The sequence below is a fragment of the Thrips palmi genome, unplaced genomic scaffold (assembly GCF_012932325.1).
Source record: "Thrips palmi isolate BJ-2018 unplaced genomic scaffold, TpBJ-2018v1 HiC_scaffold_16, whole genome shotgun sequence".
Classification (NCBI taxonomy): domain Eukaryota; kingdom Metazoa; phylum Arthropoda; class Insecta; order Thysanoptera; family Thripidae; genus Thrips; species Thrips palmi.
Genome location: NW_023144625.1, coordinates 1,922,483 through 1,937,072, shown reverse-complemented (window position 1 = coordinate 1,937,072; position 14,590 = coordinate 1,922,483). Strand labels below are relative to the sequence as shown.

Here is a 14,590-nt window from a genome sequence, read left to right as displayed (position 1 = left end):
CAAGTTTGGAGCCTCTAAAGAGATGGAAGGTGACGTCACCAGACACCGGCATTGTGGGATTCCTTTTCTAATGTGGTCAACTGCAAAGAAAACCATACGCCGTTTAATTCTGGGATTTTCGACCCACCCTAGTGCGAATGGCCTGGGGTCCCTATGCTGATTCCGAAAATACCCTCATTTAGCTTGCCCGGACTCAAAAACGGCCATACAAGCTTCAAACTGAGACTTTTTGCGTTTTCTTCCCTATTTTCGGAAAATAAAATGATTTTGGTACTCATTTTGACTAGGAACCGTGTTCTCGTACTGCGTTCCCGCATCTAATGTCGTTGGCGTCCACACGGGAACCCCGTACCCGCGTGAATGGGCATGGCCCTCGCGACCGTCCGGGCACGGGGTTCCCAGATTTTATTTTCGGCTGGTTGGTTTTGTTATTGCATGATTCGTGCTTATATCAAGTCGCGAGGTCTGAGAGATGCATGGTTTGGTCAAAGCAGACTACGGTCCTGAGCGGAAGTTTGCCCAAAACGAGTCCGGTCGTGAACGTGTAAAGGGGAGACTATACTGAAAAAATTGCCGTTTTCGGTCAAAAATGTGAAATTGGATTTTCACGAAAATACCTTGTTAAGACCTTTGTCTAGCCGGTACAGCCATTATTCCTTCTCACAAAATATATTAAGAATCTTTAAAAGCCGACGGAAGGAACGCAGCGTCGCGTAGACCCACGCAAAGTGTACGTTTTCTCGTGTTTTTTTCAAAATTTTAGTTTTAACGTTCAAAAAGTTCCTTGCGTCATAAATTTTTATCTACGTGGCTAAAATTTTTACCAGATGCTCCTTAAGCTGTTCCCCACAGGGTCTCTAAGCCGGATTTTTTGAATTTTGGTCAGAATTTTTTAATGTCACTAGAGAATGGTCAGTTTTTGGTCAATTTTAAGCAATTTTGACCATTTTTTTGATTGTAAAAAAAGCGCGTTTGAAAAAAAAGATTTTGAGATTGAAAATGAAAAAAGCGGCTTAGAGAACCTGTAAAACAGGTCTTTAGGACAATAAAAACGATAAGTCGAATTTTCTGTCGTCAAAAATACGACGCAAGGAAACTTTTTAGTGAACATATGTTTTTAACTTTACCTTTGAATATCTCCTAAACCGTTTTGCCGAAAATTTTCATACTTCGGCTGAAATAGTTTTGAGTAATATTCTATCAAAGGAAAACAAGAGAAAATTTCTGCAATGGTAATCCTGGAAAAACCCATTTTCAGTATAGTCCCCTTAAGCCAAGTTGTGTTCTTAGTTTAGTGTAATGATCAGCAATTTACGATATTAGCTCAATGTATAATGAACCAAGTTTTGTTCCTAGCTTAGTATTTTATCTAACTGCCAAATTTGTCAAAATTGTGATCATTATCCCCTTCAAAATAAAAGAAGCAGATGTTAGACTACATGCACTGTGGTAAAAAGCTACGGAAAATTCTGTAAACAGCTTGTGGTAATTCTCCGTAGCCCCCTTATCAATATTCTCCGTAGACTCTTACAGTATTTTCCGTAGGACCGCACACTATTCTCCGTAGGACCTTACAGTGATCTCCGTAGGACTATACAGTCTTCCAGGTCCTACGGAGAAGACTGTGCGGACTTACAGAGAATACTGTGCGGCCCTACGGAGAATACTGTACGAGCGTACGGAGAATATTGATAAGAGGGCTACGGAGAATCCTGGCAAAAAAATTAACAGAATTTTCCGTACCTTTTTGCCACAGTGTGTTTTGTTAGACCAGAACAGCCCTCCTCATGGCGCGTAGGATAAGTTGCCTACCCTTCAGGCGTTTCGTCGATTCTGTCATTTTGGCTGCAGCCATGGACCCAAAAGTGACCTCAGTGCGCTTCTCAGAGGGTCAGTGATGGTAGTGAGGGGTAAGAAGGACCTTTCTAACTTAAATCTTACCGCGGGGCCTCAGTTGAACCCGAAACAGCGAATGCAGGAGGGTTGACCTCGCCGTAAGGAGGAATTTGCTAGTTTTTCATAATTTAAAAGTTCCCAAGGCTGCAGCGCCCAAACCATACCCATACCACCCAAATGTCGAGCCGTGCTATTTTAGGTGGTAGTATGAGGTACGATTTCCCGCATAGAGTTGACCAAGTTGGGATTCGGGTGTAGCTTTAAAACGCCCCGACGTAAAACCTTAAAAAAAGTGATTTTTCGTCAAAATTGGCGTTTTTCTCTATGATAGACTGCCCAGGGGCCCTGAAATCGAATTCCTCATGCAATTTTACGTTACAGAAGGAGTTTTTAGCCGACTAGGGGCAAAACTGTGGACTTGAGAGGGATTTTTGGAAAATGTAGCAATTTGGTCAAAAACCACTTAAGAAAAAAAGTCAAAAACTAAGATTGCCCATAACTCCTATGAAACGACACCTAGGTGGCTGAAATTTTACCCCGATGTTTACCTATGGGTAGGTAACATTTGAGCCAAAAATGGGCCAAATCGTCGATGGTCCATTTTCGGCTCTGCTGATTGGCCCTGGTTTGCCCCCTCACTGAGTCGGGGTCGTCCAACAGTGTCGCGTTCGCTAAACTGACTCGGGTTCGTTTCACAGCGTCGCGTTTGCCTCAGTGAGTTGAGTTCTTCCCACAGTGTCGCGTTTGTCTTGTTGTGCCGAGTTCGTTCTACAATGTCGCTTTCACCTAACTAAGTCGAGTTCGTCCCACTGTGTCGCGTCTACCTTACTGAGTCGGGTTCGTCTCACTGTGTCGCGTTCGACTCATTGTCGGGTTCGTCACATTGTTGCGATCGCCTCACTGAGTGGGATTTGTCTCACAGTGTCGCGTTCGCCTCATTGAGTCAAGTTCGTTCAACAGTTTCGCGTTCGCCTTAGTGAGTCGAGTTCTTTTTACAGTGTCGCGTTTGTCTTGATGTGACGAGTTCGTTCCACAGTGTCGCTTTGAACTCACTAAGTCGAGTCCGTCCCACAGTGTCACGTTCACCTCACTGAGTCGGGTTCGTCCTACTGTGTCGCGTTTTCCTTAATGCGTCGGGTTCATTCTACAGTGTCGCGTTTGTCTTGAGAATGGTTTTGGCTCATTGAGTAAGGTTCGTCTTACTGTGTCGCGTTCGCCTTAGTTACTCGAGTTCGTCACAGTGTCACGATCCCCTCACTGAGTCGCAGTCGTCCTACTGTGTCGCGTTCGCCTCTCTGGGTCGAGTTCGTCCCACAGTGTCGCGTTCCCCTCACTGAGTCGGGTTCGTCCCACAGTGTTGCCTTCGCGTCACTGAGTAGCGTTCGTCCCAGTTTCGCGTTCGCCTTACTGTGTCGGGTTCGTCCCACGGTGTCGCGTTCGCCTCACTGAGTCAGGTTCGTTCCACAGTGTCGCGTTCGCCTTAGTGAGTCGAGGTCTTTCCACAGTGTCACGTTTGTCTTGTGGTGCCGAGCTCGTGCCCCAATTTCGCTTTCGCCTCACTACGTCGAGTTCGTCTCCTTACAGTGATCCGTTCACCTCACTGAGTCGAGTTTGTCCCACAGTGTCGCTTTCGCCTCTCTAAGTCGGGTTTGTACTACTCCTTCGCCTCACTAGGTCGCGTTCGTCCCACAGTGTCGCTTTCGCCACTCTAAGTCCAGTTAGTCCCACTGTGTCGCGTTTACCTTTCTGAGTCGCCTTGTCGCGTTTGTCTTAATTGGGAATGGTTTTGGCTCATTGGGCAAGGTTCGTCTCACTGTCTCGCGTTCGCCTCAGTTAGTCGAGTTCGTCACAGTGTTACGTTCGCCTCACTGAGTCGCACACGGTAAAACCGATGTCTGGAAATTTCCAGACATTTTTTCCCATTTCCAGACATTGTCTGGAAATGGCCGTTCTTTTCCAGACAATGTCTGGAAATGTCTACTTTTTCCAGATAATATCTGGAAATGGCCAAATACCAGATATATATCTGAAAAAAAAAACGGCATTTCCAGACAATGTCTGGAAATAACATTTTCCAGATAATATCTGGAAATTTTCCAGATAATGTCTGGAAACAAAGGCCTTGACGCCGAGGTCCACGGATTTGCGACCTGGGGGTCCCCGATGGTGTCCTCGAGGTCCCCAGGACATGAGGAGTCCAACGCCGAGGTCGCCGACGCTCTAGGACAAGCTGTTCCGGAGATACGAGGACGTACCACAAGGAGTCCGTCAAAGCAACTTTTTAGTTGGAGGCCAAAATCATCATCGGCCTCTGGCTGTGTTCCACTTGGGTGTCCGGGACTTTTCACTTCAGCATCGTGTTAAGGTAGTGCTAGACTACCAGGAACCCGTCAGAGGTTGCCGTCGGACCACCGGTGTGCCCAGGATGCCGACGAACGTGGCTGCTGTGCCGCCACACGGTTCAACACCGTTGTCGCCACCACCCAGGTGGTCCCCGATGGTGTCTTCGAGGTCCCCAGCACACGGGGATTCCAACGCCGAGGTCGCCGACGCTCTAGGACAAGCAGTTCCGGAGATACAAAGACGTACCGAAAGGGAGTCCGTCAAAGCAACTTTTTATTTGGAGGCCAAAATCATCATCGGCCTCTGGCTGCGTTCCACTTGGGTGTCCGGGACTTTTGACTTCAGCATAGTTTTAAAGGTAGTGCTAGACTCCCGGGAACCCGTCAGGGGTCGCCGTCGGTCCAACGGTGCGCCCGGGATGCCGACGAACGTGAGGAACCCCGGGGCCCCGTGGCGTGGGGGTGCCTAAACGATCGTCGCCACCGCCGCTGCCGCCGGTCCTCCGCCCCAACCGCGAGCTTGGACGAGGGAGGCCGACGCCGTTGGCACCGACGCCGCCGACGTGTACGTCGACGCCACCACGTGCTTAGTGGGCCCGTTAGTGTGCTCCAACGGCCGCATGGGCCCTTTGGCTGCGTTCCACTTGGGTGTCCGGGACTTTTGACTTGAGCACTGCGTTGGGGTGCCCCCGGGAACCCGTCAGGGGTCGCCGTCGGACTACCGGTGCGCCGAGGGTGCCGACGAAGTCAGGCACCTTGCCCGCCACGGCGCACCAGTGTGCCTGACTTCGTCGGCACCCTCGGCGCACCGGTAGTCCGACGGCGACCCCTGACGGGTTCCTGGTTGCCCGGGAGCACCCCAACGCAGTGCTCAAGTCAAAAAACTCGGACACCAAAGTGGAACGCAGCCAGAGGCCGATGCGGCCGTTCGAGCACACGGCGGCGGCGACGGTGCCGACGGCGTCGTCTTTGACCGTGAAAGCACACGGTGGCGACGAAGGACACGCCGGCGGCATCAGCCGTCGTCCGGGCACGCGCAAGCGGCGTCGGCCCTGGCCCTGGTGGCGTTGACGGACTCCTCGGCGGCGTCGGCGCCAAGGGCGTCGGCCTCCGTCGTCCAAGCTGTGGATCGCGACGTAGGACACGGCGGTGGCGGGGACGACGCGATCGTTCAGGCACCTTGCCTGCCACGCCGCGCCAGTGTGCCTGACTTCGTCAGCACCCTCGGCGCACCGGTAGTCCGACGGCGACCCCTGACGGGCTCCTGGTTGCCCGGGAGCACCCCAACGCAGTGCTCAAGTCAAAAGTCCCGGACACCCAAGTGGAACGCAGCCAGAGGCCGATGCGGCCGTTGGAGCACACTAACGGCCGACTAAGCACGTGGTGGCGTCGACGTACAAGTCGGCGGCGTCAGTGCCAACGGCGTCGGCCTCCGTCGTCCAAGCTCGCGGTCGGGGTGGAGGACCCGGCGGCAGCGGCGGTGGCGACAATCGTTTAGGCACCCGCCACGCCACGGCGCTCCGGCGTGCCTCACGTTCGTCGGCATCCTGGGCGCACCGTTGGACCGACGGCGACCCCTGACGGGTTCCTGGTAGTCTAGCACTACCTTAACACTATGCTGAAGTCAAAAGTCCCGGACACCCAAGTGGAACGCAGCCAGAGGCCGATGATGATTTTGGCCTCTGACTAAAACGTTGTTTTGACGGACTCCTTGCGGTACGTCCTCGTATCTCCGGAACCGCTTGTCCTAGAGCGTCGGCGACCTCGGCGATGGACTCCCCGCGTGCTGGGGACCTCGAGGTCACCATCGGGGACCACCTGGGTGGTGGCGACAACGGTGTTGAACCGTGTGGCGGCACAGCACCACGTTCGTCGGCATCCTGGGCACACCGGTGGTCCGACGGCAACCTCTGACGGGTTCCTGGTAGTCTAGCACTACCTTAACACGATGCTGAAGTGAAAAGTCCCGGACACTCAAGTGGAACGCAGCCAGAGGCCGATGATGATTTTGGCCTCCAACTAAAAAGTTGCTTTGACGGACTCCTTGTGGTACGTCCTCGTATCTCCGGAACCGCTTGTCCTAGAGCGTCGGCGACCTCGGCGTTGGACTCCTCGTGTCCTGGGGACCTCGAGGACACCATCGGGGACCCCCAGGTCGAAAATCCGTGGACCTCGGCGTCAACGCCTTTGTTTCCAGACATTATCTGGGAAATTTCCAGATATTATCTGGAAAATGTTATTTCCAGACATTGGCTGGAAATGCCGTTTTTTTTCCAGATATATATCTGGGATTTGACCATTTCCAGATATTATCTGGAAAAAGTAGACATTTCCAGACATTGTCTGGAAAAAAAAACGGCCATATCCAGACAATGTCTGGAAATGGGAAAAAATGTCTGGAAATTTCCATTCATCGGTTTCATCGTGCAGTCGTCCTTCTGTGTTGCGTTCGCCTCACTGGGTCGGGTTCGTCCCACAGTGTCGCCTTCGCCTCACTGAGTCGGGAGTCGGGTTCGTAACATTGTTGCGATCGCCTTACTGCGTTTGGTTCGTCTCACAGTGTTGCGTTCGCCTCAGTGAGTCGAGTTCTTCCAACAGTGTCGCGTTTGTCTTGTTGTAACGAGTTCGTTCCACAGTGTCGCCTTCGCCTCACTAAGTCAAGTTCCTCCCACAGTGTCACGTTCACCTCACTGATTCGGGTTTGTACCACAGTATCGCGCTCGCCTCACTGAGTCGAGTTCGTCCCACTGTGTCGTGTTTGCCTTAATGCGTCGGGTTCGTCCTACAGTGTTGCGTTTGTCTTAATTGAGAACTGTTTTTAACACTGAGTAAGGTTTGTCCCACAGTGTCGCGTTCGCTTAACTGACTCGGGTTCGTTTCACAGTGTCGCGTTTGCCTCAGTGAGTCGGGTTCGTCCAACCGTGTCGCGTTCGCTAAACTGACTCGGGTTCGTTTCACAGTGTCGCGTTCGCCTCAGTGAGTTGAGTTCTTCCCATAGTGTCGCGTTTGTCTTGTTGTGCCGAGTTCGTTCTACAATGTCGCTTTCGCCTAACTTAGTCGAGTTCGTCCCACTGTGTCGCGTCCACCTCACTGAGTCGGGTTCGTCCCACTGTGTCGCGTTCGACTCATTGTCGGGTTCGTCACATTGTTGCGATCGCCACACTGACTGGGATTTGTCTCACAGTGTCGCGTTCGCCTCATTGAGTGAAGTTCGTTCCACAGTCTCGCGTTCGCCTTAGTGAGTCGAGTTCTTATCACAGTGTCGCGTTTGTCTTGATGTGACGAGTTCGTTCTACAGTGTCGCTTTGAACTCACTAAGTCGAGTCCGTCCCACAGTGTCACGTTCACCTCACTGAGTCGGGTTCGTCCTACTGTGTCGCGTTTCCCTCAATGCGTCGGGTTCATCCTACATTGTCGCGTTTGTTGGCTGAGCGATAGCGAAGCCCGTTACTCCAGTGGGGTTGAAAAGTTTTGTCTGTCTGTCTGTCTGTGTGTCTGTCTGTCTGTCTGTGTGTGTACACTACTCCTCCTGAACGGCTCGGCCGATCTGACTGAGATTTTGCTGGCTTATTAGGTATGTTCATGGCTCGGCACACGCAAAATTTCACTATCCTAGCTCACGTGGTTCAGTTTTTATAGGTGAAAAACACCTAAAAAACGGCGGAAAATCGACTTTTCTGCAGGCAGATAACTTCTGTCCTGAAGAACGGGGGGGTCTGGGGGGCGGAGCCCCACAGCCTCGACAAGTCAAAGAGTTACAAGGGTCAAGATCGTGTTATCTGTAGATGAAGCAACTCTATCCAGAATGATGGGGGTCTGGGGGGCGGAGCCCCCCAGCATGCAACAAGCAAGAAGTAACCGATGATAGACAATCCAATGCCTGCCGAAGGCAGGCTAGCGCCGCAGGCCAAGGTAGGTACGCCAGGCTCGGATTGGAGGAACAGGCCGCGAGACACCGCGAAGCCTGTTACGACAAGACGCGGTCTGGCGTAAACCTACCTTGTCTTAATTGGGAATGGTTTTGGCTCATTGAGTAAGGTTCGTCTCACTGTGTCGCGTTCGACTCAGTTAGTCGAATTTGTCACAGTGTCACGATCGTCTCACTAAATCGCAGTCGTCCTACTGTGTTGCGTTTACCTTACTGAGTCGGGTTCGTCCCACAGTGTCGCCTTCGCCTCACTGAGTCGGGAGTCGTGTTTGTCACATTGTTGCGATCGCCTTACTGCGTGGGGTTCGTCTCACAGTGTTGCGTTCGCCTCAGTGAGTCGAGTTCTTCCAACAGTGTCGCGTTTGTCTTGTTGTAACGAGTTCGTTTCACAGTGTCGCTTTCGCCTCACTAAGTCAAGTTCGTCCCACAGTGTCACGTTCACCTCACTGTTTTGGGTTTGTACCACAGTATCGCGCTCGCCTCACTGAGTCGAGTTTGTCCCACTGTGTCGTGTTTGCCTTAATGCGTCGGGTTCGTCCTACAGTGTTGCGTTTGTCTTAATTGAGAACCGTTTTTACTCACTGAGTAAGGTTTGTCCCACAGTGTCGCGTTCGCCTTATTGTGCCGGGTTCGTCCCATAGTGTCGCGTTCGCCTCACTGAGTCGGGTTCGTCCAACAGTGTCGCGTTCGCTAAACTGACTCGGGTTCGTTTCACAGTGTCGCGTTCGCCTCAGTGAGTTGAGTTCTTCCCACAGTGTCGCGTTTGTCTTGTTGTGCCGAGTTCGTTTTGCAATGTCGCTTTCACCTAACTAAGTCGAGTTCGTCCCACTGTGTCGCGTCCACCTCACTGAGTCGGGTTCGTCCCACTGTGTCGCGTTCGACTCATTGTCGGGTTCGTCATATTGTTGCGATTGCCTCACTGAGTGGGATTTGTCTCACAGTGTCGCGTTCGCCTCATTGAGTCAAGTTCGTTCCACAGTCTCGCGTTCGCCTTGGTGAGTCGAGTTCTTATCACAGTGTCGCGTTTGTCTTGATGTGACGAGTTCGTTCCACAGTGTCGCTTTGAACTCACTAAGTCGAGTCCGTCCCACAGTGTCACGTTCACCTCACTGAGTCGGGTTCGTCCTACTGTGTCGCGTTTGCCTCAATGCGTCGGGTTCATTCTACAGTGTCGCGTTTGTCTTAATTGGGAATGGTTTTGGCTCATTGAGTAAGGTTCTTCTCACTGTGTCGCGTTCGCCTCAGTTAGTCGAGTTCGTCACAGTGTCACGATCCTCTCACTGAGTCGCAGTCGTCCTACTGTGTCGCGTTCGCCTCTCTGGGTCGGGTTCGTCCCACAGTGTCACGTTCACCTCAATGAGTCGGGTTCGTCCCACAGTGTTGCCTTCGCGTCACTGAGTAGCGTTCGTCCCAGTTTCGCGTTCGCATTACTGTGTCGGGTTCGTCCCACAGTATCGCGTTTGTCTTAATTGAGAACTGTTTTGACTCACTGAGTAAGGTTCGTCTCACTGTGTCGCGTTCGCCTCAGTTAGTCGAGTTCGTCACAGTGTCACGATCCTCTCACTGAGTCGCAGTCGTCCTACTGTGTCGCGTTCGCCTCTCTGGGTCGGGTTCGTCCCACAGTGTCGCGTTCGCCTCATTGTGCCGGGTTCGTCCCAGAGTGTCGCGTTCGCCTCACTGAGTCGGGTTCGTCCAACAGTGTCGCGTTCGCTTAACTGACTCGGGTTCGTTTCACAGTGTCGCGTTTGCCTCAGTGAGTCGGGTTCGTCCAACAGTGTCGCGTTCGCTAAACTGACTCGGGTTCGTTTCACAGTGTCGCGTTCGCCTCAGTGAGTTGAGTTCTTCCCATAGTGTCGCGTTTGTCTTGTTGTGCCGAGTTCGTTCTACAATGTCGCTTTCGCCTAACTTTGTCGAGTTCGTCCCACTGTGTCGCGTCCACCTCACTGAGTCGGGTTCGTCCCACTGTGTCGCGTTCGACTCATTGTCGGGTTCGTCACATTGTTGCGATCGCCTTACTGAGTGGGATTTGTCTCACAGTGTTGCGTTCGCCTCATTGAGTCCATTTCGTCCCACAGTCTCGCGTTCGCCTTAGTGAGTCGAGTTCTTATCACAGTGTCGCGTTTGTCTTGATGTGAAGAGTTCGTTCCACAGTGTCGCTTTGAACTCACTAAGTCGAGTCCGTCCCACAGTGTCACGTTCACCTCACTGAGTCGGGTTCGTCCTACTGTGTCGCGTTTGCCTCAATGCGTCGGGTTCATCCTACAGTGTCGCGTTTGTCTTAATTGGGAATGGTTTTGGCTCATTGAGTAAGGTTCGTCTCACTGTGTCGCGTTCGCCTCAGTTAGTCGAATTCGTCACAGTGTCACGTTCACCTCACTGAGTCGGGTTCGTCCTACTGTGTCGCGTTTGCCTCAATGCGTCGGGTTCATCCTACAGTGTCGCGTTTGTCTTAATTGGGAATGGTTTTGGCTCATTGAGTAAGGTTCGTCTCACTGTGTCGCGTTCGCCTCAGTTAGTCGAGTTCGTCACAGTGTCACGATCCTCTCACTGAGTCGCAGTCGTCCTACTGTGTCGCGTTCGCCTCTCTGGGTCGGGTTCGTCCCACAGTGTCGCGTTCACCTCAATGAGTCGGGTTCGTCCCACATTGTTGCCTTCGCGTCACTGAGTAGCGTTCGTCCCAGTTTCGCGTTCGCCTTACTGTGTCGGGTTCGTCCCACAGTATCGCGCTCCCCTCACTGAGTCGTGTTCGTCCCACTGTGTCATGTTTGCCTTAATGCGTCGGGTTCGTCCAACAGTGCCGCGTTTGTCTTAAATGAGAACTGTTTTGACTCACTGAGTAAGGTTCGTCTCACTGTGTCGCGTTCGCCTCAGTTAGTCGAGTTCGTCACAGTGTCACGATCCTCTCACTGAGTCGCAGTCGTCCTACTGTGTCGCGTTCGCCTCTCTGGGTCGGGTTCGTCCCACAGTGTCGCGTTCGCCTCATTGTTCCGGGTTCGTCCCAGAGTGTCGCGTTCGCCTCACTGAGTCGGGTTCGTCCAACAGTGTCGCGTTCGCTTAACTGACTCGGGTTCGTTTCACAGTGTCGCGTTTGCCTCAGTGAGTCGGGTTCGTTAGGTTAGGTTAGGTTAGGTTAGGTTAGGTTAGGTTAGGTTAGGTTAGGTTAGGTTAGGTTAGGTTATCCTAACCTAGGGCGTGAAACAGGCCGCCCGCTGGCTGGTTTTTGGCCTGAGTGGTACTCGACCGCCTATTTTCGGGTCCCTTCTATTAACAGAGTATGCTAACTGCACTTGGTTCTAATTTCATACTCTGTAAATAAAATGCTAGAAAAGAAGATTCATTTGGTATTTTACGTGCATCTCGAAATGAATGCATGCGTACCTCTACCCCTACGCAGTGAAGGGGTTTCTCTTCTCTTAGCGTCTTTTGCCGCAGTCTCGGCCGGCCGCAGCTCATAGCGTGAGGTGAATTGGTGTGCCCCTATTAACAGAGAATGCTAACTGCACTTGGTACAAACTTCAAACTCTGCGAATAAAATTCTGGAAATAAATATTCATTTCGTATTTTACAGGCATTTCCAAATGAATGCGCGCGTGGTTTCTTACTGCTTGCAGTGAAAGGGGTTTTTGGTTTTTTTGCATTGTTTTAAACGTATCCAACTGCAATTTGTCTTACTGTACGAATGTGTTCAATTAGAATTGTTTCTTTTTACAATGATTGGCAACTAGTATCTGTCTTGTTAACTGTAGCGTTAAATTTGCGTAATTTTACGAAATTCCTCCCGTTTGTACATGAATTGTAGTTGCATTTAGTCTTTGCCATTCTCTTTCTGTTTGTACGAATGTGTTCAATTAGAACATTTGTAACTTACAATGTTTTGCGGTCCGTCATTGGGAATATGTCATGTAATATGCGGTTTTTACGAAATTCGCCCCGTTTGTACATCAATGCTAGTTGCCTTTCGTCGTTGGCATTCTTCCTCTTCTAATTGTACGAATTTGTTCAATTTGAACATTTGTTATTAACAATTTATCGAGGATACTCCGCTATGTGCAGGGGCCGGGGGTGCCTGGCCGGGGCACGGCCGCGAAGCGGCCGCGCAAAATCAGTTTACTGTAAATAGGCATTTCCATTTGGAATTCATTTGGGTAGCCTTGTAGGCGTCCCCGACCGCGTCCGGAAGCGAGTTTCTCAGGGTGCCCGCAAGCCTGCCCACCGCGTCGGCGGGTGTGCTGACCGAATCTCTCGTCTAGAGCTTTTCGGAGAATACTTAGTCGTGGATTGGCTAACTGCGTTGTTATTTGTTGCGGCTGCAGATCGCCTAGACCGAGCGTCCACGTGCAAAGTCCTCGTTTCGTCTGTGATCTGCGTGGCTGTGCGAACGCGGACCTGGTTCTTCCGTGCGTCGATCTGAAGAGGACGGAGATTCTGTTCCTGTTTGTCGAACGATAAGGTAAGCTGGAGGTCGAGACTACGTTAGACCTAACCTCAAAAAGTGCCTTTGGGTGCTTGGCGGCATGGGGCTTTGCTCTATTGAACAAAGTTTCTGCGGCAACTTTGCTCGTCTCCCGAAGGCTTCCGAATCCGACTTTTGGCCTCTTTAGTCGAAATGCGGGGCCGAAATGTCTCCTAAAAGACGCGAAAATTCAGTTCAGTTCGATGCCTTTTACATTGCAAGCCTTATGTGACAGCCTCTTGACCTTGACTGTTATTTGCAAATGTGCGCGGGCCGAATGTAATTTGAATATTCCTCCAGATAGAATGGTTGTTAGGTTGGGTTATCCCAACCTGGGGCTTAAAAGAGGCCGCTGCCCGGCTGCTTTTTAGCCTGAGTGGTACTTGACCGCCCATTTTCAGTTTCCTTCTATCAACAGAGAGTGCTACCTGCACTTGGTTCGAACTTCATATTCTGTAAATAAAATGCTAGGGATGAATATTCATTCAGTATTTTTCATGCGTCTCTAAACGAATGCGCGCGTACCTCTTCCTCTACGCAGTGAAGGGATTTCTCTTCTCTAAGCGTCTTTCGCCGCAGTCGCGGACGGCCGGGGCTCAAAGCGTGTGGTGAATCGGTGTGCCCCTATTAACAGAGAATGCTAACTGCACTTGGTTCTAATGTCATACTCCGCAAATGAAATGGTTTTCTCAATGCCTTTTTCAGTGCAAGCTCTTTGTGACAGCTTTTTGACCTCGACAGTGTTCACTGTTATCTGCAAATGTGCGCGGGCCGTATGTAATTTGAATATTTCTCCAGATAGAATGGTTGTTAGGTCGGGTTAGGTTAGGTTAGGTTAGGTTTGGTTAGGTTATCCTAACCTGGGGCGTGAAACAGGCCGCCCGCTGGCTGGTTTTTGGCCTGAGTGGTACCCGACCGCCTATTTTCGGATCCCTTCTATTAACAGAGTATGCTAACTGCACTTTGGGTTTTAATTTCATACTCTGTAAATAAAATGCTAGAAAAGAAGATTCATTTGGTATTTTACGTGCATCTCGAAATGAATGCACGCGTACCTCTACCTCTACGCAGTGAAGGGGTTTCTCTTCTCTTAGCGTCTTTTGCCGCAGTCTCGGCCGGCCGCAGCTCATAGCGTGAGGTGAATTGGTGTGCCCCTATTAACAGAGAATGCTAACTGCACTTGGTACAAACTTCAAACTCTGCGAATAAAATTCTGGAAATAAATATTCATTTCGTATTTTACAGGCATTTCCAAATGAATGCGCGCCTGGTTTCTTACTACTTGCAGTGAAAGAGGTTTTGGTCTATTTGCATTGTATAAAACGTATCCAACTGCAGTTTGTCTTACTGTACGAATGTGTTCAATTAGAATTGTTTCTTTTTACAATGATTGGCAACTAGTATCTGTCTTGTTAACTGTAGCGTTAAATTTGCGTAATTTTACGAAATTCCTCCCGTTTGTACATGAATTGTAGTTGCATTTAGTCTTTGCCATTCTCTTTCTGTTTGTACGAATGTGTTCAATTAGAACATTTGTAACTTACAATGTTTGGCGGTCCGTCATTGGGAATATGTCATGTAATATGCGGTAAGTGGTCAGTATCCCCGCCTGTCACGCGGGAGACCGGGGTTCGATTCCCCCCCGGGAGGCAGTCTCTCTTTTGGTGCCTTTCGAATGAGTCTCATTTTACAACGACGAGCAAAAGAGATGATGGCCCATGGGGGGATCGAACCCACGACCTTCGCGTTATTAGCACGACGCTCTAACCAACTGAGCTAATGGGCCAGATGGAGATGTGCGGCCACGGCGGAGATGATGTGATCATGTGAGAAGGGACGGGCCGAGCGCACGGAACGCCACGTTATCGGCAAGCCGTGTCACCAGCCTGCACATGAGCCGAAATAGCTCAGTTGGGAGAGCGTTAGACTGAAGATCTAAATGTCCCCGTTCAATCCCGGGTTTCGGCAGCC

General features: G+C 50.8%; 2 non-coding genes across 2 annotated transcripts; one reads left to right on the top strand and one right to left on the bottom strand.

Moving 5' to 3' along the window:
• Positions 1-14,331: 14,331 nt before the first annotated feature.
• Trnai-aau lies at positions 14,332-14,405 on the bottom strand. The gene has a single exon. It is a non-coding gene; the product is annotated as a tRNA-Ile (tRNA).
• Positions 14,406-14,515: 110 nt separating this feature from the next.
• Trnaf-gaa lies at positions 14,516-14,587 on the top strand. Its single transcript has one exon. It is a non-coding gene; the product is annotated as a tRNA-Phe (tRNA).
• The last annotated feature ends 3 nt before the right edge of the window (positions 14,588-14,590 follow it).